Source organism: Monodon monoceros, unplaced genomic scaffold (assembly GCF_005190385.1).
Source record: "Monodon monoceros isolate NGI ecotype Baffin Bay Population unplaced genomic scaffold, NGI_Narwhal_1 Super_Scaffold_6, whole genome shotgun sequence".
Classification (NCBI taxonomy): Eukaryota; Metazoa; Chordata; class Mammalia; order Artiodactyla; family Monodontidae; genus Monodon; species Monodon monoceros.
The window spans coordinates 86,877,047-86,902,111 of NW_021703783.1; the positions used below are offsets into that span (position 1 = coordinate 86,877,047).

Genomic DNA, 25,065 nt, shown 5'->3' on the forward strand with positions numbered 1-25,065 from the left:
CAGAAATACTAGTACTGTTTGGTACACCTGGCACATGGCAGGCTGGAAGCGACAAATGGTCCCTATTACACTGCAGTGCTGTCCTATTCCCTGGCTTCACCTTCCAGCATCTCTTTGGCCGTGGCTTTGATACTTCATGCAGGCTTCCTGCTCAGACCACTGACCCTCAGGTCTCAGGCCAGCCTGGGCCGTCTGCCCGTTATCTCTGAGACAAAGAAAACAGCCTTCCTTGGGGTAATGCGAGGCGTTGAAGGCATTTTGCAAAAATACTGGAAGCAGCAGCCCTCCAGAGCAATACAACTGCTTACTGCTTGAAGTCACTTTCACTCAACAGGACTCTGAGCCTGTGCCTACGCAGGGACTGGGGCTGGTCTGCAAAGAGCAGTCACCCTACGAGGAAGTAATATGTTAGCCCTGGCCAGCGTGGGACAAGAACAGAGCGGCCATCCAGGAAGACCGGCAGCAGGGTTTGGAAGCAACAAATGAGGGGGAACCCGGACCAGGTCAGGATAAGGACAGGTCTCGGACACCACTCTTGGTTAAGGGGTCTCACCAGCTCCCAGTGCAAAGGTGGTGGTTGAGATGGACTGGAAATTGACGTGGGAATCCTCCAAATATCAGTTGTAGTTCACTCTTTATAGTTATGCTTAAGTTAACTATATACCAAATAATATATGGGCCTCACGTCACTATTTCAGGGGAGATTTATAAACGATGACACCAAGATAGAATCTGGGTGAGCTATATGTAGCTGGTTGGAGGACCAGAGGTCTGAGTCACCCCGTTCTGGCCTGCATTTCTCTGTCTTCTCTAAGCAATGACTTCATACAAACACCTGAAGTTTCCTCACTGATGGCCAAGCATTCTCTTTCATATCAACCCTACATTGGACATGGGCAGAGCTGGAGCTCATTACCTTTCCCCCAGGAGAGGTATGTACCTTATTTACAGATATGGGTGTTAGGGACGGGACGTATGGGTCTAAAGAATACCCTTGGATCAAGATGGCGAAGCCCCTGGAGGGAGGAGGGAAGATGTCCCAGCACTGATGGGCGGTTGCCATTCGTTCAACAATCACCGAGCACCTACTCCGTGCCAGGCACTGTGCTTGGCACTTGGAAATACAGAACAAAACATCCAAAGTGTCTTCCCACCTGGTGCTTACGTTTTCATCTGAAATGTCTCAGGATGCTTAAGGCCCAAGGGCAAGTGTCTCTAAATTGGGGCTCTAGATTACATTTGCAGCTAATTATTTGAAGATATAACTGCTATGGAAATGGAGTGGGAGGCTAGGAGGGCTGAACTATGAAGGGAATGGTGAGGTGTACACACATACACAATAGATGTAGAGATCTATGAACATGGAGGTCTCTATATAAACCCCAAATTACTATTAGTCAAGGTTATTATAGAAGCCACTTCTTGGAATAGAAAATAATTCCCTCTCTCATGGTCCCCGTACATAGTCGGCAGCTCTGAGCTATGCTGACATGTGAAGACCTGGCCAGGGCCGGGTGTTCAGGGGTAGACACTTGGGCTGAGCAAATTAGTTTCTCACTCTTGGAAATCTGAACAGATGCAGAGACTGGAGATCACAGAGCTGACTTGCACTAACATCAGGCAACACTCAGAGGTTTCTGAACTTCTACTGCAGAGTGGCCCGGAGCTGCCCAGGGTTAATTATGGTCTCAAGTATTGGTTTTCCAAATCCTACTTTGATTCCATAAGATAAACCATTCAACATTTTCCCCCCTTTGATTTCTTTTCAGTTTAATTAAGTGCCTAACACTGGTTTCTGTTGCTTGCAACAAAGCCACCAATATATTGCAAGGTCCAGAGTAAGCAGACCCGGTCAGCAGCATGCCCTACAAAATTGAGTCCCAGAAAACCTTATTTCCCTCTGCACAGGGAGCATCAGACTCTCAAGTGTTTTCTGCAAATTCCCTTTAATCTCGCTAAAACACAAAATGCCATGGAGATGGATTTATCGCTAGATAAGTCCGTTTCAGCCTCAGTTCAAGGAGGCTTTGATACCGATGTCCTGAATGGGTCTCATTATGAAGTTGTTTCAGCAACAAAGTGGTTTCAGGGCACCGACTCTGAGCACATCTGTTCCTTGAGACGGTAAATGGCAGCCTGGGCTTTCCTGGGCTGTGTCCTGCTGGCATATACTACCTTGGCTGGGCCTGCTCACCACCTGGAGTTGCATGGTCTGTGGCCATGCTCTACCTGGGGATGGAGTGTTTCCAGTGCAGAATCTTCCAGGAGCAGGGGAGGGCAGGATGGCGAGGTGGGGAGGCTGGCCTGGGAGGCAAGAAACCTGTGTTCTGGAGCCAGCTCTGACCCGCTGAGTGGTTCTGGGTCCCATCGTTCATCTCTCTGAGTATTCAAACTGAAGATTTTGGAAGGCAGTCCGGTACGGTAGTAACCAGGGAAACGTGGTTTCTAGCTGACTCCACCACTCCTCTTGGGCAAGTCACTTGAACCCTTCTGAGTCTCTGAGTTCATGCATGGGTTAAATATTTTGATGAGAAGAAGCACACGGTGCGTGCAGAAGTGCTAGCGCAGTGCCTGTCACATACTAGGTGCTGACTACATGATGGCTGCTGTTCCTGATGCTTAGTTGTATGTGTCAATTAGGCTGGGCTGTGGTGTCCAGCTGGTTGGTTAAACAGTCGGTCCCGGCCAGGGCTTCACACGGGGAAGCATAGCTCAGAGCTGCCCCTATGTACAGGGACCATGAGAGGGGGAAGTATCTTCTATTCCAAGAAGAGGCTTCTATAATACCCCCATTTTGCCTTAGACACAGGTCTAGATGTTGCTGTGAAGGTATCTTGTGGGTGTGACTAACATTTAGAATCAGCTGACTTTAAGGCCCTTACCCTTGATAATGTGGGTGGGCCTCCTCCAATCAGTTGAAGGCCTTAAGAGCAAAAACTGAGCTTAACTGGGAAAGAAGGAATTCTGCCCCAAAACTGTCACATAGAAATCCTGCTTGAGTTTCCAGCCTACTGACATGCTCTATGGATTTCGAACTCGCCAGTCATCGCAATTCCTTAAAATCACTATCCAGCCATATCTAACCATCCTACGGTTCTGTTTCTCTGAAGAATCCTGATTGATCCACTTGCCCTTGGCCAGGACCCCTTCAAAAAGATTCACAAACCTACTAGAACATTTTTGGACTGAAAACTTGTAAAAGACACCCTAGGTAGCTACAGAAGTAAATGAGAAACCTGCTGGTATAACCTGCTGGCAAACACAGTGACTCAGAGGCAGCTGGCACCGGGTTCAGGTCCGGCCTGCCACCCTCCTGTGACCTTGGCGACACTGTAGTCACAGGTTCCCCATCTGTAAAATGGAGGTAACACTCCTCTCTTACCAATCAGCACTGCTGTGAGGATGAAATAATCATTTAGAGCCAGGCATGCGCCTGACGTGGAATAACTGAGTAACAAATGAGCTTGCGTCCCCTTTCCCAGCTCAGCTTCCCGCTGGGCCTGGTGCAAGAGAAAGTACGAGGGCAGAGGGTTCAGAAAAGGCCACAAACTGCCCACAACCAGGACAGATTCCTGGCTTGCCAGCCTGCCTGTCTATGGAAACAGTTTATTTGATTTCGGTCTCCAGCCAGCTCCCCGAGTCCTTCCTCATGTCAAAAACAATTCAGGTGTTTCTGACACAGTAAATTCATCCCTTCTAGTCTGGCGGAGCCGACCTGGTAGCAAGCTGTGAGCTGGGTGGTGTCTGTCTTCCAAGTCCCCCATCTCCTCTCCTGTGCATCTTTTCCCCTCAGCGTCTCGTGCTAATTTACTTAAGTATGCAAATAGTTCATGGCCTTTTTTGCTCCCATTTGGTAAAACTGGTGACCGGGTTTGCGGGGGTGGGGGGTGGGGGATGTGAGTAGCAAGGCTTCCTGCGCCAGTTGAGGGGACGGAGGTGGCCAGAGACTGCAGGCTTTCATGGGGCTCAGCGCTAAGTTGAAGAAACAGCACAAAAGAGTACACTGTTAGGTAGATGGGCTTCCTGGTGCTTAAAACGACCAAACCTGAAGACTGACGCTGGCAGTTGACCGCGTATGCACAAACATGCATGCACGTGTGCGCGCGCGCACTCACACACACACACCTTCTCTTCCTCTCTCTTTAACTCCATCCTGTGCCCTAGAGGCAGGTCTCTGTCACCAGGAAAACAGCCCAGGTTCCTGGCATGAAGAGATTACGGGAAAGTCTCAGAGAAATAAGAAACAGGGATGCGCTGTGTGGTTCTAATGACGTCACCTCATCAGTGGTGAAGATGAGGGCTTTGAGGCTGGGAGGCTTAGGTTTGCAACCCGGCTGATTACTTAACCTCTTTGTTCCCCAGCTTCTGTCTGTAAAGATGGGGATGGTGATCGCAGCATTAATCTCAGAGGGTGTTTGTGAGGACTGAATGAGCTCCTATACGTAAAATGCTTAATCCGTGCCTGGTAGGTGACAAGCACTGATGTGCGCTGGCCATCGGCATGAGTGTCCGTCCCTCTTATGCCAGCCTGACCGCGCTCATAAAGCCTGGCGCCCACCCTGGATTCTCCCACTTCGCTCTTTCATTGGTTCCTCGCTTGTTCCACTCTGTGCCAGGCACTGCTGAAGCACTTGGGATACACTGGTAAATAGAACAGGCAGAAATCCCTGCCCTCGGGGAGCTGACATTTTACAGGTGGGGGACAGACGAGAAGAACAAAGAGTGAATCACATAGTGTGTTGGAAAGTGAGACCTGCTGAGAGAGAACAGCGCTGGGTGAGGGGTGTTAGGAACGCCGGAGGTGGAGAATGGGTTGTACTTTTAAATAGGCAGACGTCATGGAGAAGGGGATATCTAAAACAGATACCTGGAGTAAGCGAGGGAGCATGCCACGTGGTGACCTGGGTTAAGAGTTTTCTGGGTTAGGGAAACAGCCCGTGCAAAGGTCCTAATGACAAGAGCACAGTAAGGAACAGAGAGAGGAAGGGGACCAGAAAGGCCATGGGGGAGGGGGAGGGTGCTGCAGATCATACAGGGACTTACAGATCACTGAAGGGTGTGGTGGGCAAATGCCTCCCCCGCCTCTCCCCCAGTGAAAACCACTTCCTAATCCCAGGAACCTGCAGCTATGTAACCTTACACAGCAAAAGGGACTCCGCAGATGTGACTAAGGATGCTGAGATAGGAAGGTTATCCTGGATGATTCAGGTGGATTCAGTGTAACAGAGAGGATCCTTCTAAGAGGGAGTTAGGAAGCAGAGGCTGGAGTGATGTGGCCACAAGCCAAAGAATGTGGGTGGCCTCCCAGCAGCAAGAAAAGATTCTCCCCTAGAGCCTCCAGAGAGCAGCCCTGTTGACACCTTGATTTTAGCCTCCACAGACCCTTTTCAGCATCCTTACAGCAGCAACAGGAAACTAATACAAAGGTCTTGAGATCTTAGTGAGATGGGGAGCCACCAGGGAACTCGAAGCTGAGTGAGAGGATCTGCTTTCTGTATTGAAAGAATCACTCTGCTGCTGTGTTGAGAGCCGACTGTAGTGTCGCCTGGGTAGAAGCTGGGAGGTCAATTACGAGGCCCTTGATGCAATACAGGTGCTACCTTATGGGATGGCCAGATATTCTGATGTTTCAAGAGGAGCCTACTAAAACGATTTTCAATACATGTCGGGAGTGGGTCTCTCTCAGGGGCTGCCAGTTTGAAGAGAGGCTGAAGAGTGAGAAAAAGAGCACGGTCTTCCACATCGGACGATGCTGATTCTACCTCAATACCGCTTCACTAATCGTGTAATCAGGGGCAGTTTTCTTAACTCTGGGCTTTTGTTTCCTTATCTTGATGATAATAAATACTTCACAGGCTTGGTTATGAAGAGAACTAAGATAATATATTCATTAATTAGTGAGTATTTATGAAGCCAGACCAGAAATATTGAGTCCAGAGCTGGGTGAACAGATATAACCTCTGTCCTGACAGAGTCCAAAGTGGAGGGAGGGAGAGAGGCAGAAGTGTAGGCTCTCTGGTGTGGAACTTCCCATCACTGAGCTGTATGTCCTCTTCACTTTTTCATAGAGACAAAAAGTATACTAAAGGTTATTAGGCACTGAGCAGAGAGGGAATGGGGAGTTATTGTTTAACGGTTACAGAGTTTCAGTTTTGAAGGCACAAAGAATTCTGGTGATAGATGATGGTGATGGCTGCAAAACAATGAGAATATTCTTTTAATGCCACTAAACTATACACTTAAAAATGTATAGATGGGTTAAGATGATACATTTTAAAAAAATTTTAGTTTTATTGGAGTACAGTTTTATAATGTTGTGTTATTTTCAGGGGTACAGCAAAGTGATTCAGTTATACATATATATATATTCATTCATTTTTAGATTCTTTTCTCATATAGGTTATCATAGAGGATTGAGTAGAGTTCCCTGAGCTATACAGTAGGTCCTTGTTGGTTATCTATCTTATACATGGTAGAGTGTGGGTGTTTATCCCAAGCTCCTGATTTATCGCTCCACCTCCACCTTTCCCCTTTGGTAACCATAGGTTTGTTTTCAATATCTGTAAATCTGTTTTTGTAAATAAGTTCATTTGTTATCTTTTTTTAAAAAAAGATCCCACACATGAGTGATATCATGTGGTATTTGTCGTTCTCTGACTTCACTTAGTATGATAATCCCTAGGTCCATCCATGTTGCTGCAAATGGCATTGTTTCATTCTTTTTTTTATGGCTGAGTAATATTGATTATATATATATATATATACACACCACATCTTCTTTACCCATTCATTTGTGATGGACTTTTAGGCTGCTTCCACGTCTTGGCTATCGTAAACAGTGCTGCAATGAACAGTGGGGTGCACGTATCTTTTTGAATTATCGTTTTCTCTGGATATATACCTCAGAGTAGGATCATATGGTAGTTCTATTTTTAGATTTTTAAGGAAACTGCATACTGTTCTCCATAGTGGTTGTATCAATTTACATTCCTGCCAATAGTGTAAGAGGGTTTGCTTTTCTCCACACCCTCTCCAGCATTTATTATTTGTCAACTTTTTGATGATGGTCATTTTGACTGGTGTGAGGTGATACCTCATTGTAGTTTTGATTTGCATTTCTCTAATAATTAGTGATGTTGAGTATTTTTCATGTGTCTATTGGCCATCTGTATGTCTTCTTTGGAGAAATATCTGTTTAGTTCTTCTGCCCATTTTTCAATTGGCTTGTTTGTTTTTCTAAATTTATTTTTTATTGAAGCATAGTTCAGTTACAACGTTGGGTTAGTTTCAGGTGTACAGCAAAGTGGTTCAATTATACATATTATGTCTTCTTTTCTTACATCTTTATTGGAGTATAATTGCTTTACAATGATGTGTTAGTTTCTGCTTTATAAGAAAGTGAATCAGTTATACATATACATATGTTCCCATATCTCTTCCCTCTTGCCTCCCTCCCACCCTCCCTATCCCACCCATCCAGGCCGTCACAAAGCACCGAGCTGATCTCCCTGTGCTATTCAGCTGCTTCCCACTAGCTATCTACCTTACATTTGGTAGTGTATATATGTCCATGCCTCTCTCTCGCTTTGTCACAGCTTACCCTTTCCCCTCGCCATATTCTCAAGTCCATTCTCTAGTAGGTCTGTGTCTTTATTCCTGTCTTAACCCTAGGTTCTTCATGACATTTTTCTTAAATTCCATATATATGTGTTAGCATATGGTATTTGTCTTTCTCTTTCTGACTTACTTCACTCTGTATGACAGACTCTAGGTCTATCCGCCTCATTACAAATAGCTCAATTTCGTTTCTTTTTATGGCTGAGTAATATTTCATTGTATATATGTGCCACATCTTTATCCATTCATCCAATGATGGACACTTAAGTTGTTTCCATCTCTGGGCTATTGTAAATAGAGCAACAACGAATATTTTGGTACATGACTCTTTTTGAATTACGGTTTTCTCAGGGTATATGCCCAGTAGTGGGACTGCTGGGTCATATGGTAGTTCGATTTGTAGTTTTTTAAGGAACCTCCATACTGTTCTCCACAGTGGCTGTATCAATTTACATTCCCACCAACAGTGCAAGAGGGTTCCCTTTTCTCCACACCCTCTCCAGCGTTTATTGTTTCCAGATTTTTTGATGATGGCCATTCTGACTGGTGTGAGATGATATCTCATTGTAGTTTTGATTTGCATTTCTCTAATGATTAATGAAATTGAGCATTCTTTCATGTGTTTGTTGGCAGTCTGTATATCTTCTTTGGAGAAATGTCTATTTAGGTCTTCTGACCATTTTTGGATTGGGTTGTTTGTTTTTTTGTTATTGAGCTGCATAAGCTGCTCATAAATTTTGGAGATTAATCCTTTGTCAGTTGCTTCATTTGCAAATATTTTCTCCCATTCTGAGGGTTGTCTTTTGGTCTCGTTTATGGTTTCCTTTGCTGTGCAAAAGCTTTGAAGGTTCATTAGGTCCCATTTGTTTATTTTTGTTTTTATTTCCATTTCTCTAGGAGGTGGGTCAAAAAAGGATCTTGCTGTGATTTGTTTCATAGAGTGTTCTGCCTATGTTTTCCTCTAAGAGTTTGACAGTTTCTGGCCTTACATTTAGGTCTTTAATCCATTTTGAGCTTATTTTTGTGTATGGTGTTAGGGAGTGATCTAATCTCATACTTTTATATGTACCTGTCCAGTTTTCCCAGCACCACTTATTGAAGAGGCTGTCCTTTCTCCACTGTACATTCCTGCCTCCTTTATCAAAGATAAGGTGACCATATGTGCGTGGGTTTATATCTGGGCTTTCTATCCTGTTCCATTGATCTATCTTTCTGTTTTTGTGCCAGTACCATACTGTCTTGATTATTGTAGCTTTGTAGTATAGTCGGAAGTCAGGGAACCTGATTCCTCCAGCTCCGTTTTTCGTTCTCGAGATTGCTTTGGCTATTCGGGGTCTTTTGTGTTTCCATACAAATTGTGAAATTTTTTGTTCTAGTTCTGTGAAAAATGCCAGTGGTAGTTTGATAGTGATTGCATTGAATCTGTAGATTGCTTTGGGTAGTAGAGTCATTTTCACAATGTTGATTCTTCCAATCCAAGAACATGTTATATCTCTCCATCTATTTGTATCATCTTTGATTTCTTTCATCAGTGTCTTATAATTTTCTGCATACAGGTCTTTTGTCTCCTTAGGTAGGTTTATTCCTAGATATTTTATTATTTTTGTTGCAATGGTAAATGGGAGTGTTTTCTTGATTTCACTTTCAGATTTTTCATCATTAGTGTATAGGACTGCCAGATATTTCTGTGCATTAATTTTGTATCCTGCTACTTTACCAAATTCATTGATTAGCTCTAGTAGTTTTCTGGTAGCATCTTTAGGATTCTCTATGTAGAGTATCATGTCTTCTGCAAACAGTGATAGCTTTACTTCTTCTTTTCCTATTTGGATTCCTTTTATTTCTTTTTCTTCTCTGATTGCTGTGGCTAAAATTTCCAAAACTATGTTGAATAAGAGTGGTGAGAGTGGGCAACCTTGTCTTGTTCCTGATCTTAGTGGAAATGCTTTCAGTTTTTCACCATTGAGGACGATGTTGGCTGTGGGTTTGTCATATATGTCCTTTATTATGTTGAGTAAAGTTCCCTCTATGCCGACTTTCTGCAGGGTTTTTATCATAAATGGGTGTTGAATTTGGTCGAAAGCTGTCTCTACATCTGTTGAGATGATCATATGGTTTTTCTCCTTCAATTTGTTAATATGGTTTATCACATTGATTGATTTGCATATATTGAAGAATCCTTGCATTGCTGGGATAAACCCCACTTGATCATGGTGTATTATTCTTTTAATGTGCTGTTGGATTCTGTTTGCTAGTATTTTGTTGAGGATTTTTGCATCTGTGTTCATCAGTGATATTGGACTATAGTTTTCTTTCTTTGTGACATTCTTGTCTGGTTTTGGTATCAAGGTGATGGTGACCTTGTAGAATGAGTTTGGGAGTGCTCCTCCCTCTGCTGTATTTTAGCTCTTCTCTAAATGTTTGATAGAATTCGCCTGTGAAGCCATCTGGTCCTGGGCTTTTGTTTGTTGGAAGATTTTTAATCACAGTTTCAACTTCAGTGCTTGTGATTGGTCTGTTCATGTTTTCTATTTCTTCATGATTCAGTCTTGGCAGGTTGTGCATTTCTAAGAAGTTGTCCATTTCTTCCAGGTTGTCCATTTTATTGGCATAGAGTTGCTTGTAGTAATCTCTCATGATCTTTTGTATTTCTGCAGTGTCAGTTGTTACTTCTCCTTTTTCATTTCTAATTCTATTGATTTGAGTTATCTCTTTTTTTCCTGATGAGTCTGGCTAATGGTTTATCAATTTTGTTTTTCTTCTCAAAGAACTAGCTTTTAGTTTTATTGATCTTTGTTATCATTTCCTTCATTTCTTTTTCATTTATTTCTGATCTGATCTTTATGATTTCTTTCCTACTACTAACTTTGGGGGTTTTTTTGGTTCTTCTTTCTCTAATTGCTTTAGGTGCAAGGTTAGGTTGTTTATTCGAGATGTTTCCTGTTTCTTAAGGTAGGATTGTATTGCTATAAACGTCCCTCTTAGAACTGCTTTTGCTGCATCCCATAGGTTTTGGGTCGTCGTGTCTCCATTGTCATTTGTTTCTAGGTATTTTTTAATTTCCTCTTTGATTTCTTCAGTGATCACTTCGTTATTAAGTAGTGTATTGTTTAGCCTCCATGTGTTTGTATTTTTTACACATCTTTTCCTGTAATTGATATCTAGTCTCATAGTGTTGTGGTCGGAAAAGATACTTGAAACAATTTCAATTTTCTTAAATTTACCAAGGCTTGACTTGTGACCCAAGATATGATCTATCCTGGAGAATGTTCCATGAGCAGTTGAGAAAAATGTGTATTCTGTGGTTTTTGGATGGAATGTCCTATAAATATCAATTAAGTCCATCTTGTTTAATGTATCACTTAAAGCTTGTGTTTCCTTATTTATTTTCGTTTTGGATGATCTGTCCATTGGTGAAAGTGGGGTGTTAAAGTCCCCTACTATGAATGTGTTACTGTCGATTTCCCCTTTTATGGCTCTTAGCCTTTGCCTTAAGTATTGAGGTGCTCCTATGTTGGGTGCATAAATATTTACAATTGTTATATCTTCTTGGATCGATCACTTGATCATTATGTAGTGTCCTTCTCTGTTTCTTCTAATAGTCTTTATTTTAAAGTCTATTTTGTCTGATATGAGAATTGCGACTCCAGCTTTCTTCTGGTTTCCATTTGCATGAAATATCTTTTTCCATCCCCTTACTTTCAGTCTGTATGTGTCTCTAGGTCTGAAGTGGGTCTCTTGTAGACAGCAAATATATGAGTCTTGTTTTTGTGTCCATTCAGCCAATCTGTGTCTTTTGGTGGGAGCATTTAGTCCATTTACATTTAAGGTAATTATCGATATGTATGTTTCTATTCCCATTTTCTTAATTGTTTTGGGTTCGTTATTGTAGGTCTTTTCTTTCTCTTGTGTTTCTTGCCTAGAGAAGTTCCTTTAGCATTTGTTGTAAAGCTGGTTTGGTGGTGCTGAACTCTCTCAGCTTTTGCTTGTCTGTAAAGGTTTTAATTTCTCCATCAAATCTGAATGAGATCCTTGCTGGGTAGAGTAATCTTGGTTGCAGGTTTTTCTCCTTCATCACTTTCAGTATGTCCTGCCAGTCCCTTCTGGCTTGCAGAGTTTCTGCTGAAAGATCAGCTGTTAACCTTATGGGGATTCCCTTGTGTGTTATTTGTTGTTTTTCCCTTGCTGCTTTTAATATGTTTTCTTTGTATTTAATATTTGACAGTTTGATTAATATGTGTCTTGGCGTATTTCTCCTTAGATTTATCCTGTATGGGACTCTCTGTGCTTCCTGGACTTGATTAACTATTTCCTTTCCCATATTAGAGAAGTTTTCAACTATAATCTCTTCAAATACTTTCTTTTTCTCTTCTTCTTCTGGAACCCCTATAATTTGAATGTTGGTGCGTTTAATGTTGTCCCAGAGGTCTCTGAGACTGTCCTCAGTTCTTTTCATTCTTTTTTCTTTATTCTGCTCTGCAGTAGTTATTTCCACTATTTTATCTTCCAGGTCACTTATCCGTTCTTCTGCCTCAGTTATTCTGCTATTGATCCCATCTAGAGTATTTCAAATTTCATTTATTGTGTTGTTCATCGTTGTTTGTTTCATCTTTAGTTCTTGTAGGTCCTTGTTAAATGTTTCTTGCATTTTGTCCATTCTATTTCCAAGATTTTGGATCATCTTTACTATCATTACTCTGAATTCTTTTTCAGGTAGACTGCCTATTTCCTCTTCATTTGTTAGGCCTGTTGGGTTTTTATCTTGCTCCTTCATCTGCTGTGTGTTTTTTTGTCTTCTCATTTTGCTTATCTTACTGTGTTTGGGGTCTCCTTTTGCAGGCTGCAGGCTCGCAGTTCCCATTGTGTTTGGTGTCTGTCCCCAGTGGCTAAGGTTGGTTCAGTGGGTTGTGTAGGCTTCCTGGTGGAGGGGACTAGTGCCTGTGTTCTGGTGGATGAGGCTGGATCTTGTCTTTCTGGTGGGCGGGTCCACGTCTGGTGGTGTGTTTTGGGGTGTCTGTGGACTTACTATGATTTTAGGCAGCCTCTCTGCTAATGGGTGGGGTTGTGTTCCTGTCTTGCTAGTTGTTTGGCATAGGTTTTCCAGCACTGTATCTTGCTGGTCGTTGAGTGAAGCTGGGTGCTGGTGTTGAGATGGAGATCTCTGGGAGACTTTCGCTGTTTGATATTATGTGGCGCTGGGAGGTCTCTTGTGGACCAGTGTCCTGAAGTTGGCTCTCCTACCTCAGAGGCACAGCACTGACTCCTGGCTGCAGCACTAAGAGTCTTTCATCCACACGGCTCAGAATAAAAGGGAGAAAAAGTAGAAAGAAAGAATTAGTAGAAGTAGAAAGAAAGAAAGAAAGGAGGAAGGGAGGGAGGAAGGAAGGAGGGAAGGAAGGAAAAAAAGAAAGAAGATAAAGTAAAATAAAATAAAGCAAGATAAAATATAATACAGTTATTAAAATAAAAAAATAATTAAGAAAAAAATTAAAAAAAAACAAAAACAAAGACAGAACCCTAGGAGAAATGGTGGAAGCAAAGCTATACAGCATAAATCTTGCTCTCAAAGTCCACCTCCTCAATTTGGGATGATTCGTTGTCTATTCATGTATTCCACAGACATCAAGTTGATCGTGGAGCTTTAATCTGCTGCTTCTGAGGCTGCTGGGAGAGATTTCCCTTTCTCTTCTTTGTTCTCACAGCTCCCAGGGCCTCTGCTTTGGATTTGGCCCCGCCTCTGTGTGTAGGCCGCCGGAGGGCGTCTGTTCTTTGCTCAGACAGGACGGGGTTAAAGGAGCTACTGATTCGGGGGCTCTGGCTCACTCAGGCCGTGGGGAGGGAGGGGCATGGAGTGCGGGGCGAGCCTGTGGCGGCAGAGGCCGGCGTGACGTTGCACCATGTGTTCTCCCAGGAAAGTTGTCCCTGGATTCTGGGACCCTGGCAGTGGTAGGCTGCACAGGCTCCCCGGAAGAGGGGTGTGGATAGTGACCTGTGCTCGCACACAGGCTTCTTGGTGGCGGCAGCAGCAGCCTTAGCGTCTCATGCCCATCCCTGGGGTCCACGCTTTTAGCCGTGGCTCGTGCCCTCTGGAGCTTCTTTAAGCAGCGCTCTTAATCCCCTCTCCTCGCGCACCAGGAAACAAAGAGGTAAGAAAAAGTCTCTTGCCTCTTCGGCAGGTCCAGACTTTTCTCCGGACTCCCTCCTGGCCAGCCGTGGCGCACTAACCCCCTGCAGGCTGTGTTCACGCCGCCAACCCCAGTCCTCTCCCTGCATCTGACCGAAGCCTGAGCCTCAGCTCCCAGCCCCGCCCACCCTGGCGGGGGAGCAGACAAGCCTCTCGGGCTGGTGAGTGCCGGTTGGCCCTGATCCTCTGTGTGGGAATCTCCCCGCTTTGCCCTCCGCACCCCTGTTCCTGTGCTCTCCTCCGCGGCTCCGAAGCTCCTCACTCCGCCACCTGCAGTCTCCGCCCGCGAAGGGGCTTCCTAGTGTGTGGAAAGCTTTCCTCCTTCACAGCTCCCTCCCACTGGTGAGGGTCCCGTCCCTATTCTTTTGTCTCTGTTTATTCTTTTTTCTTTTGCCCTACCCAGGTACGTGGGGGGCTTCTTGCCTTTTGGGAGGTCTGAGGTCTTCTGTCAGCGTTCAGTAGGTGTTTTGTAGGAGTTGTTCCACGTGTAGATGTATTTCTGGTGTATCTGTGGGGAGGAAGGTGATCTCCGCGCCTTACTCTTCCACCATCTTCCTGTTTTTTTTTTTGACATAGAGCTACATGAGCTGTTTGTATATTTTGGAGATTAATCCCTTGTTGGTCACTTCATTTGCAAATATTTTCTCCGATTCTGTGGGTTGTGTTTTCGTTTTATGGTTTCCTTTGTTGTGCCGAAATTTTTAAGTTTAATTAAGTCCCATTTATTTTTATTTTCGTTACTCTAGAAGGTGGATTAAAAAAGATACCGTTGTGATTTCTGTGAAAAAGTGTTCTGCCTATGTTTTCCTCTAAGAGTTGTATAGTGTCTGGCCTTACATTTAGATCTTTGATTCATTTCGAGTTTATTTTTGTGTATGGTGTTAGAGAATGTTCTAATTTCATTTTTTTTACATGTAGCTGTCCAGTTTTCCCAGCACCACTTATTGAAGAGACTGTCTTTTCATTGAGCTACCATATGATCCAGCAGGCCCATTCCTGGACCTATAACCTAAGAAGACAGAATTGGAAAGACACAGGCAGGCAAATCTGCACTGCACAGTATTACAAGAGACTCGGTGTCTTTTCCCTGTTAAATTGACCATAGGTGCATGAATTTATTTCTGGGCTCTCTATCCTGTTCCATTGATCTATATTTCTGTTTTTGTGCCAGTAACATATTGTCTTGATTACTCTGGCTTTGTAGTATAGTCTGAAGCAGGGAGTCTGACTCCTCCAGCTCTGTTTTTCTTTCTAAGGATTGCTTTGGCAATTTGGGGTCTTTTGTGTTTCCATATAAATTCAAAATATTTTGTTCTAGTTCTGTGAAAAATGCCATTGGTTGAGCTGTGTTCTAAAAAGCAGAAGTGGGACTTCCCTGGTGGTGCAGTGGTTAAGAATCCGCCTGCCAATGCAGGGGACATGGGTTCGAACCCTGGTCCGGGAAGATCCCACATGCCACGGAGCAACTAAGCCCGTGCGCCACAACTACTGAACCTGTGCTCTAGAGCCTGCAAGCCACAACTACTGAAGCCTGCACGCCTAGAGCCCGTGCTCCGCAACGAGAAGCCACTGCAATGAGAAGCCCGCACATCGCAACAAAGGGTAGCCCCCCCCCCCGCCTCAACTAGAGAAAGCCCGTGCACAGCAACAAAGACCCAATTCAACCAAAAAAAAAAAGAAAGAAAAAAGCAGAAGTTAGCCAGTCAGGGGAGGGGGGTTCAAGGTATTTGCGAAATTTGGTAATAAGAAAGCATATAGGATTCAGGGGAACTGAATTTCTTAGAACACACCTGGTACATTGTAAGTGGTCAATAAGCAGTAATCAAAAGTGCTTGTAGGGCTTTCCTGGTGGCGCAGTGGTTGAGAGTCCGCCTGCCGATGCAGGGCACACGGGTTCGTGCCCCGGTCCGGGAAGATTCCACATGCCGCGGAGCAGCTGGGCCCGTGAGCCACGGCCACTGGGCACGCGCGTCCGGAGCCTGTGCTCCGCAACGGGAGAGGCCACAACAGTGAGAGGCCCGCGTACCGCAAAAAAAAAAAAAAAAAAAAAGTGCTTGCAACGTTTCAGTAACAAGCACTGTGCCAGGCACTTTATAGGCATTACTCCTTGAATCATTGCTGATATACTGTGACATATGTACTAGTATTCCCAGTTTACTGAAGAAGACATTCGAACTCTGAGAGGTTAAGTAATTTGCCTTAAAACAACAAATGATGATGATGATAAAATCATCATTTATGAATTAAGGCCGCACCAGTGTAGAAATAACCTGGCAAGATCAATAATCACAGGATCTATGTGGACCAAGTCTGTTAATGTGGTGACTTGGCAGCTAGAGCAGTGAGCTTCTTGGAGCTCATGGATTAAGGCAGTTGGTGGGAGAGGTTAGGAAGGGGATGGAGGGAGATGGCAGGAGGCTGCAGCCTGCATGCGGATGCTCTTTACATGGCATCCCAATGGTGGATCCCACGTTGTAGCAGCTAACTGGGCAGAGGCCAGAACACAGGTAGCGTTTGGACGTGCAGAGACGGGTGTTGACCTCCTGGCTTACTGAGGCTCCTGCACTGATTTTTTTTTTTTTTTTTTTTCTTTACCATCCACTAGCTTCTCTAACAACTACAGTCTGCCTCCTTGGATCAGGCCAGGGTTGGCAATGTCCCCTCACTGTCAAATCCAACAGACTTCTCCATTCTCATCTTTCTTGACTTTTCTCTGCACTTGGTGCTAAAGACCACTCCCACTGCCCTTAGCTTTAGAACAAGGTCCCAGAACTCTGGAGAACATCTTCCCACCCTCTTGGGCTTTGATCAGGGTAATTGTTTTATGCATCAGCCCTCTTGCTGCTGGTTACCGTCTGGACACATCTTGTTGCCCCTACTCCCTGGGCAGGGAGGGAGATCCTCACTCTCTAGACACGAGAGCTTCCACTCCTATAACAGAAGTGGTTGGGCTGACTTCTTTGTGTTGGTGCAATGAATGGCTGAGGCTGGTGCTGACAGGTGACAAACTGCTCGGAACCATGGAGCCGAAGGCACTGGGGCTGCTGTCAGGATGCCAGGAGAGAATGAGACATCGGCTCTCTGAGCCTCAGATGTCCACGGCATCAAATGTCAGAGAGCCGACTGTTTAATCAACCCTGTGTTGTAAGGAATCCAAGCGATGCTCATCCAAGTTCCCAGGACTCACTCACAGGAAGGTTATATTACAAGGAATGGGAGGAGGGAAAGAAATTTGTGCTGGAGTGCGTGTCTGTTTCTGAAACCCCAGAACAGTATCACGCTTTCTCTTAAGGCTTTGCGTGCAGCCAATTAGAGAACTTTGCTTCCCTGCACCTCCCCTGCCCACCTCTGTTGGCCTTGATGCGTCCCCCTTGATGATGGGGCTACATCTTCTTTGGGACTGGTTCGTCCTGGACTTTTCTATTTTTATTTTATATTGGAGTAGAGGTGATTAACAATGTTGTGTTAGTTTCAGGCGTACAGCAGAGTGATTCAGTTATACATATACGTGTATCCATTCTTCTTCAGATTCTTTTGCCATATAGGTTATTACAGAATACTGAGTAGAGTTCCCTGTGCTATACAGTAGGTCCTTGTTGATTATCTATTTTATATATAGTAGTGTGAATATGTTAATCCCAAACTCGTAATTTATCCCTCCCCACTTCCTTTCCACTTTGGTAACTGTAAGTTTGTTTTTGATGTCTGTGAGTCTGTTTCTGTTTTGTAAACAAGTTCATTTGTATCATTTTTTAAGATTCCACATATAAGTGATTATTATATGGTATTTGTCTTTCTCTGGCTTATTTCACTTGGTATGATAATCTCTAGGTCCATGCATGTTGCTGCAAATGGCATTATTTCATTCTTTTTTACGCCTGAGTAATATTCCATTGTATATATGTGCCACATCTTCTTTATCCATTCCTCTGTCCATGGACACTTAGGTTGCTTCTGTGTCTTGGCTATTGTGAATAGTGCTGCTATGAACACTAGGGTGCATGTATCTCATAAAATTATGGTTATCTCTGGATATATGCCCGGGAGTGGGATTGCTGGGTCATATGGTAGTTCTATTTTTAGTCTTTTAAGGAACCTCCATACTGTTCTCCATGATGGTTGTACCAATTTATATTCCCACCAACAGTGTAGGAGGGTTCCCTTTTCTCCACACCCTCTCCAGCATTTATTGCTTGTAGACTTTTTGATGCTGGCCATTCTGACAGGTGTGAGGTGATACCTCATTGTAGTTTTGATTTGCATTTCTCTAATGATTAGGGATGGTGGGCATCGTCCTGGACTTCTTTGCTCACCGAGGATGGCGGGTGGTGGCAGTGGTAATAACACGCAGAGTGCCTGCTTATGTACCTATCAGCTCTGCTAGGCTTGACGAGGTCAAGGATGAGCCTTGTTCATGGTTACGTTTCTAGCTCTGGCACTGTGTCAGGCACACATCAGGCAAGCAGTAAATACGCAGGGAATGAAGGAATCAATTTGCAGTTGTCTTAGGTGAGAGAGAGGGTGGTACTGTGAAGAGGGCCCTTTGGAAGCAACAGAGCTGGGTGGCAACTGTAGTTCCGCCACTTAAATACATACGACTTTTGATCAAGTTTATCTTTTGCATTTAAAAAATGATAACGTTTGTGATTAAAGAAGATAACATTTGGGGACTTCCCTGGTGGTCCAGTGGTTAAGACTCTGCACTTCCACTGCAGGGGGCGTGGGTTCGATCCCTGGTTAGGGAACTAAGAGCCCACATGCCAGCGCAGCATGGCCAAAACAAAACAAACCAACAAAAAACCCGAAAAACATCTGTCAAGCACCTAGCACACCACCAGGTGCATGGAGGGTATTTGTAAACGTCTCTCTCCCTTCCTCAGCCTGCACAGGCTGCCTTCACCCTCGTATCCTCCCACGAGGCTCACGAGGTGTAGATGGGGCACAGTTGGGGTGATCCCTATTTGAAGAGAAGGCTGAGATTCCCCCGTACCTTTCTGATTTCAGCTTATTCCTGGAACTATGTGGGCGCGGTGCAAACAGAACCAGGGAGCAAGCTGGCAGCTGGTGAGAAGCAGCAGGGCTACCTTGGCCACAGATACCAGCAACCAGTGAGAAGCACAGATAGGTGCGTGTGCACGTGTACATGTGTGTCTGTGGCTCTGAGAAGCCCCCTGGTCCCCAGCTGCCCCACCCCCCACCCCTTACACTGCCTACCTTCAAGAGTACCAGATAGAATCATGGCTTCCAACCAGAGCAATGGGAAATCATCTGAATAACACTTTTCAGGACTTAGCGACCTACCTCTGAGCAGAGAGGGCGGAGGGGGCAGAGTTAAGCTGTGCTTATCATCTTCTCAGGTAGCTGTGGAGGCAGACCTGGGCACAGCCCGTCCCAGGCCTTGCTGCACTCCCCTGCACAGGAGGCCAGATAATGGGGTTTGCTAAGATTCTATTATAGCTGCCTAGGAAATGAGTTCCCAGCAGACAGGATTCCAGGAGGTGTGTGTGGACAACAGCAAGGACTTGCAAATGAGGGAGATAAAGCTGCCTACAGGGAGTGGCACCGTAAGACAGACACATCACGGATGCGGGCAGAGAGGGGCAGAGTCATCTTGAGAGCTGGGGGGCCCCCAGGGCCAGCAAAATTGGGTGGTTCCTGAATTGACGGCATTAACACATCCAGAGGGAGAAGCTGTCAGGCAGGGAGGGGCAGGAAGGAAAGAGAAGCTAAGAATGAGCTTTTGGGGCATGTTAATAAAAGAAAAATCTGTCGTTGACTGTGCCCGGCTCTGTGCCAGGGACTCTACAGTCAGCATCTCATGTCCTTCTCAACATCCTCATTCATTCCTATCTAATTACCCCACTGCCCCGTTTGCCGTTAGCAATCACGGCTGAACATCCAGCGGTGCTTTCTATGTGCTGCCCCGGGTCAGCTGTGAGCTGGAGGTTAACTGGAGGGGCCATCAAGAGCTTTGCAGTTCAGAGGGCAGCTCTGGGGCAGCCTGCCCAGATTCAGGCCCTACCTGGACACTCACCTGCTCGTACTCTCCAGCAAGTTACATCTTTGTGCCACTGTTCTATCCTCTCTGAGACGGGGATGTATTAGGACTTGGGCTGTGGGGTTTTGTACGAATTAAATGGATTATCTCATGTAGAGCTTAAGACAGTTCTTCAACGCATAGAATGCACTTGATAACTACGACCTGTGAGGATGATCATGGCCATCACGATGATGGTAGAGATCAGCCCATCAGGCGTTTGGATCAATAAACAGGTTAAGCACAACAGCAAACAAATGGCTGGAGAGGGTGTGGAGAAAAGGGAACCCCCCCCCATTGTTGGTGGGAATGTAAATTGGTGCAGCCACTATGGAGAACAGTATGGAGGTTCCTCAAAAAACTAAAAATAGAACTACCATATGATCCAGCAATCCCACTCCTGGGCCTATACCCAGAGAAAACCATAATTCAAAAAGCGTCATGTACCACAATGTTCATTGCAGCTCTATTTACAATAGCCAGGACATGGAAGCAACCTAAGTGTCCATCGACAGACGAATGGATAAAGAAGATGTGGCACATATATACAATGGAATATTACTCAGCCATAAAAAGAACGAAATAATGCCATTTGCAGCAACATGGATGGAACTAGAGATTATCATACTAAGTGAAATAAGCCAGAGAAAGACAATTACTATATGATATCCCTTATATGTGGAATCTAAAATGTGCCACAAATGAACTTATGTACAAAACAGAAATTCACAGACATAGAGAGCAGACTTGTGGGGGGCAAGGGGATGTGGAGGGAGGGAGTGGGAGTTTGGGGTTAGCAGATGCAAATTATTATATACAGGATGGATAAACAACAAGGTCCTACTGTATAGCACAGGGAACTATGTTCAATATTCTGTGATAAACCAAAATGGAAAAAAATATAAAAATGTAAATATATATGTATAATTGAATCACTTTGCTGTACAGGAGAAATTAACACAACATTGTAAATCAACTACACTTCAATAAAACAAACAAACAAATATTATAAAAACAGTAAGCACAGAATGCCTTTGGATAAGCCAGGATAGGCAAGATGTCTGCTTAGTGATGCTGTGCCTGTGGGCATGTTATTTCACCCAGGCATCTCATCTGTTAAATGAACTGTGATGAGGTTAAATGACAAAATACACGCGAAAGTGCTTGCAACAGCGCTTGGCCTGTAATACGTGCTCAATAAATGTTAAATGTTACAGTAGAAACAAAATGACGAATGTACACAAGGGAATGCCACCTGGTAATGTCCCTCATCGAGCAGCCAGTCGGCCTCGCCTGGCGCCACCTGTCCCTGGCCTTGTTCACATTTCTGTCCTTCATTCAACCAGTGTTTACAGAGCCGCCATCATGTGCCAGGGGACACGCGATGGGGGAGGGCGGTTAGATGTCATCCTGCAGAGGACACAATGAAACTGGAATCTGTCACTCCTGTGCGCTCTCAGGATATAGTCTCAACCAACGTGGCACGTTTGTCCCCTTGAAAGCGAGGCAACATTTGCAAAGCAAAGCAAAGCACAGAGGTTTAAACCTTCAGCAAAGGATTCTGCTGGGTTAGAGAAAGAGGCGAGAAACCTGCCCCAGTCTCGTGGATGTGGGACGTCCCAGCTGACAGAGCTGTCTAGGCCTCTACCATTCTGGAACATTCCTTGAACATGCCAAGATATTTCATGCCTTTATACCTATTAGTCCTTAAAGCCTGAACTGAGCTATCACCTATTTTCGAGGCCTTCCCAGCCCACCCACGCTGGGTCGTCATCTTGTGAGTCTGAGCTCCCGTATCTTTTATCTCTGTACCTGTATTGATAATGACAAGAGCAACAGCAGTGCGTGCAGCTGGAGTGCCCCCTAGAATGTAACCCCATGAGGGCAGGAACCTGGCCTGTGCTATGCACCGTGAAAGCCCCAGTGCCTAGAACACAGCCTGGTCATGGCAGATACACAGTGTATATCTGTGGAATGTAGAACATGCCAGGCATGTGCTAGGTGCTTTCCAAGTACTATTCCATTTAACCTCCCCAGAACCTTAAGAGTGAAGAAAGAATATGATCCTCACTTCATAGGTGCAAAGTTTGAGGGTTAAGTACCTTTCCCAAGGTCTAGTAAAGGCTGAGTGAGGAGCGCTCAGTGTTGAGATGCAGGTCGAGCGAATCCAGAGACAGCACTGTCACAATGCAGCACACTGGCACATAGTAGGTGCTCACTCAATAGTTTTTGGAGTGAATGAGCACGAGTATATAGTTTCTCATTTCATTAAAAAAAAAAAAAAAAAAGGTTACATGAAGTTACCAGGCTGTACTGAAGGTGGCAGTTCGCAACAGTGGGGGTTATGGGCGGGGGCCTGGCAAAGACGTTCAGTTCTGAGCGTCAAAGCACAGAAAATTAACTTCTGTTGAACACCTACTGGACCCCCGCAAGAAGCTATTACTAGCCCCTTTACTAACTGAGGAAGCAGAGGACTGGGGAGACGAAATAAGCAACCCCGAGTCACATCCTTGACAAGCACGGTAAGACCTGCAGGCAAAGGCCGGTCTGCGTGACTTCTGCCACGCCTGCTGAATTTCACTTGACATTTCTGAAATCAGGAGTAAAAGCTGCACATCTCCACCCTCATTTTTTTTTTTTTTGCAGTATGCGGGCCTCTCACTGTTGTGGCCTCTCCCGCTGCGGAGCACAGGCTCCGGACGCGCAGGCTCCGCGGCATGTGGGATCTTCCCGGACCGGGGCACGAACCCATGTCCCCTGCATCGGCAGGCGGACTCTCAACCACTGCGCCACCAGGGAAGCCCTCCACCCTCATTTCTTAGAAGACACAGGTGAAGGGGTGGGAGTGATATTTTAGTGAAACTCTGCAGCTATGCCCATGCATGTAACCGATTTCATTATTTTCCAGTTGATCTGTTTGTTTTCGCTATGATAATAGCTGGTTGCTAAGCAACTGCTCAGGGAGCTATGATGCTGAACTTTTTTTGGTAACCTAGTAGGCTCCCCAAAAGGGGTGATATGGGTGAGTGTTTGGGGGTCTAATCAAAGGGCTGCCGATCAGCCTGCTCCGGTATCCTGGGTTCTGGGAGGGATCTAGCCCCTTCCGTTAATAAGCAGGCTATTGTAGAGGGGTGGCCACCTTCCTCCTCTGGCACTAAGATTTAACCTCTCTGGGGCCTCGGTTTGGTCACCTGTAATAACACTTACCTCACACAGAAGAAATTTTTCCTTAAGCTAATGGCAAGTCAGTATGGTTATCTTCACATGAAAAGGACAGTGCACGCTTACTTGGGACTTCTGATAGAATCGCATTCCTTACCAGTTCTCAAAATTCTAGTTCCTAGAAATGATCAAGGTCGGAGGTCATACCGACAGGGGATTAATCTCCAAAATTTACAAACAGCTCATGCAGCTCTATATCAAAAAAACAAACAACCCAATCAAAAAATGGGCAGAAGATCTAAATAGACATTTCTCCGAAGAAGACATACAGATGGCCAAAAAGCACATAAGAAGATGCTTAACATCACCAATTATCAGAGAAATGCAAATCAAAACTACAATGAGTTAGTACCTCATAACGGTCAGAATGGCCATCATCAAAAAGTCTACAAGCGATAAATGCTGGAGACCGTGTGGAGAAGGGAACCCTCTTGCACTGTTGGTGGGAATGGAAACTGATACAGCCACTATGGAGAACAGGATGGAGGTTCCTTAAAAAACTAAAAATAGAACTACCACATGATCTGGCAGTCCCACTCCTGGGCAGGGCATATATCTGGAGAAAACCATAGTCTGAAAGGATACATGCACCTCAGTTTTCACTGCAGCACTATTTACAATAGCCAAGACATGGAAGCAACCTAAATGTCCATCAACAGAGGAATGGATAAAGATGTGGTACATACATATATATAATGGAATATTAGTCATAAAAAAGAATGAAATAATGCCACTTGCAGCAACATGCATGGACCTAGAGATTATCATACTACATGAAATAAGCCAGAGAAAGACAAATACCATATGTTATCACTTATATGTGGAATCTAATGAAAAAAAGAGATACAAATGAACTTATTTACAAAAGAGAAGCAGACTTACAGACATCAAAAACAAACTTATGGTTACCAGAGGGGAAAGGTGAGGGGGGGGGGATAAATCAGGAGCTTGGGATCAACACACACACACTACTATGACCAACAGGGACCTACTGTACAGCACTGGCAACTCTACGCAATATTCTGTGATAACCTATATGAGAAAAGAATCTAAAAAAGAATGAATATATGTATATGTATGACTGAATCACTTTGCTGTACACCAGAAAGTAACACAACATTATAAATCAACTATACCCCAATAAAATTTTTTTAAAAAAGGTCAGAGGTCACAAACTGGTAGTCTGTGGGGATGAGAAGGGTCTATTCATCCTGAAGACATGTTTGGTCTGACTCAACAGTGTTTAAATTTTTAAAAAAATTAGTTGTCAACACTAAAAATTAAAACATGAAAATCCAGATTTCTAGCTCCTCTTGAAAAATATAAAGACCTTCGCCTTGCCCTCTCCCCTCTCCAGAGCAAGAATTCCACAATCAGAACGCAGAGGTGGCAGCTGCCTGAGATGGGGGCTCCAGTGTCCCTAGTGAATTGTAGTCAGCATCCTTGGTTCCTTTAGGCCGAGGTCCTGGCCCCAGCAGGCATGTGTGTTTGTGACTCCTGATGTAAGTCCACTTATTCATTTCACAATGAGGAAACAGGTTGAAAAAAACAGAATTGTTGGAAGTCACACAGTTTTTTAGGGCACAGAGTGCGAGCTGGAACCAGGGTCGCAGCAGGTGCCTGTCCACCATGACACTCAGAGTCAATGCCATGATATCCTGCTTAGTCCGGGAAGGACGTGGGCACAGCAGACCAAGAGGGGGCAGGCACGAGACACAGGCCAAAGCAGGCAGGACTTCCAGGTACGGGCTTCTGAAAAGGAAGCCTCAGGTGACAACATTTGAAAGAGGTTCCCTGTCTTGCTTCCAAAGCCCAGCCACCTTTGCAGACAGTTACTGATTTCAGCTGCAGAATCTCTCTCTGGTCCATCTACCTGTCTCTGCCGCTACTTCTGATCCCTTCACTAGGCCTCCAACATCTCTCACCAGAATGAACACAAGAGTCCCCTAACTTATCTCCTCTGGCCCTACTGACTGTGATCCTTCCCTGATGCAACAAGAGTGAT

At 44.7% G+C, this 25,065-nt stretch overlaps 1 protein-coding gene across 1 annotated transcript in view; it reads right to left on the bottom strand.

Moving 5' to 3' along the window:
- Nucleotides 1-25,065, bottom strand: part of LARGE1 (LARGE xylosyl- and glucuronyltransferase 1) — a 590,826-nt gene that overhangs the window by 9,323 nt on the left and 556,438 nt on the right. The gene's annotated exons all lie outside the window — the stretch shown is intronic.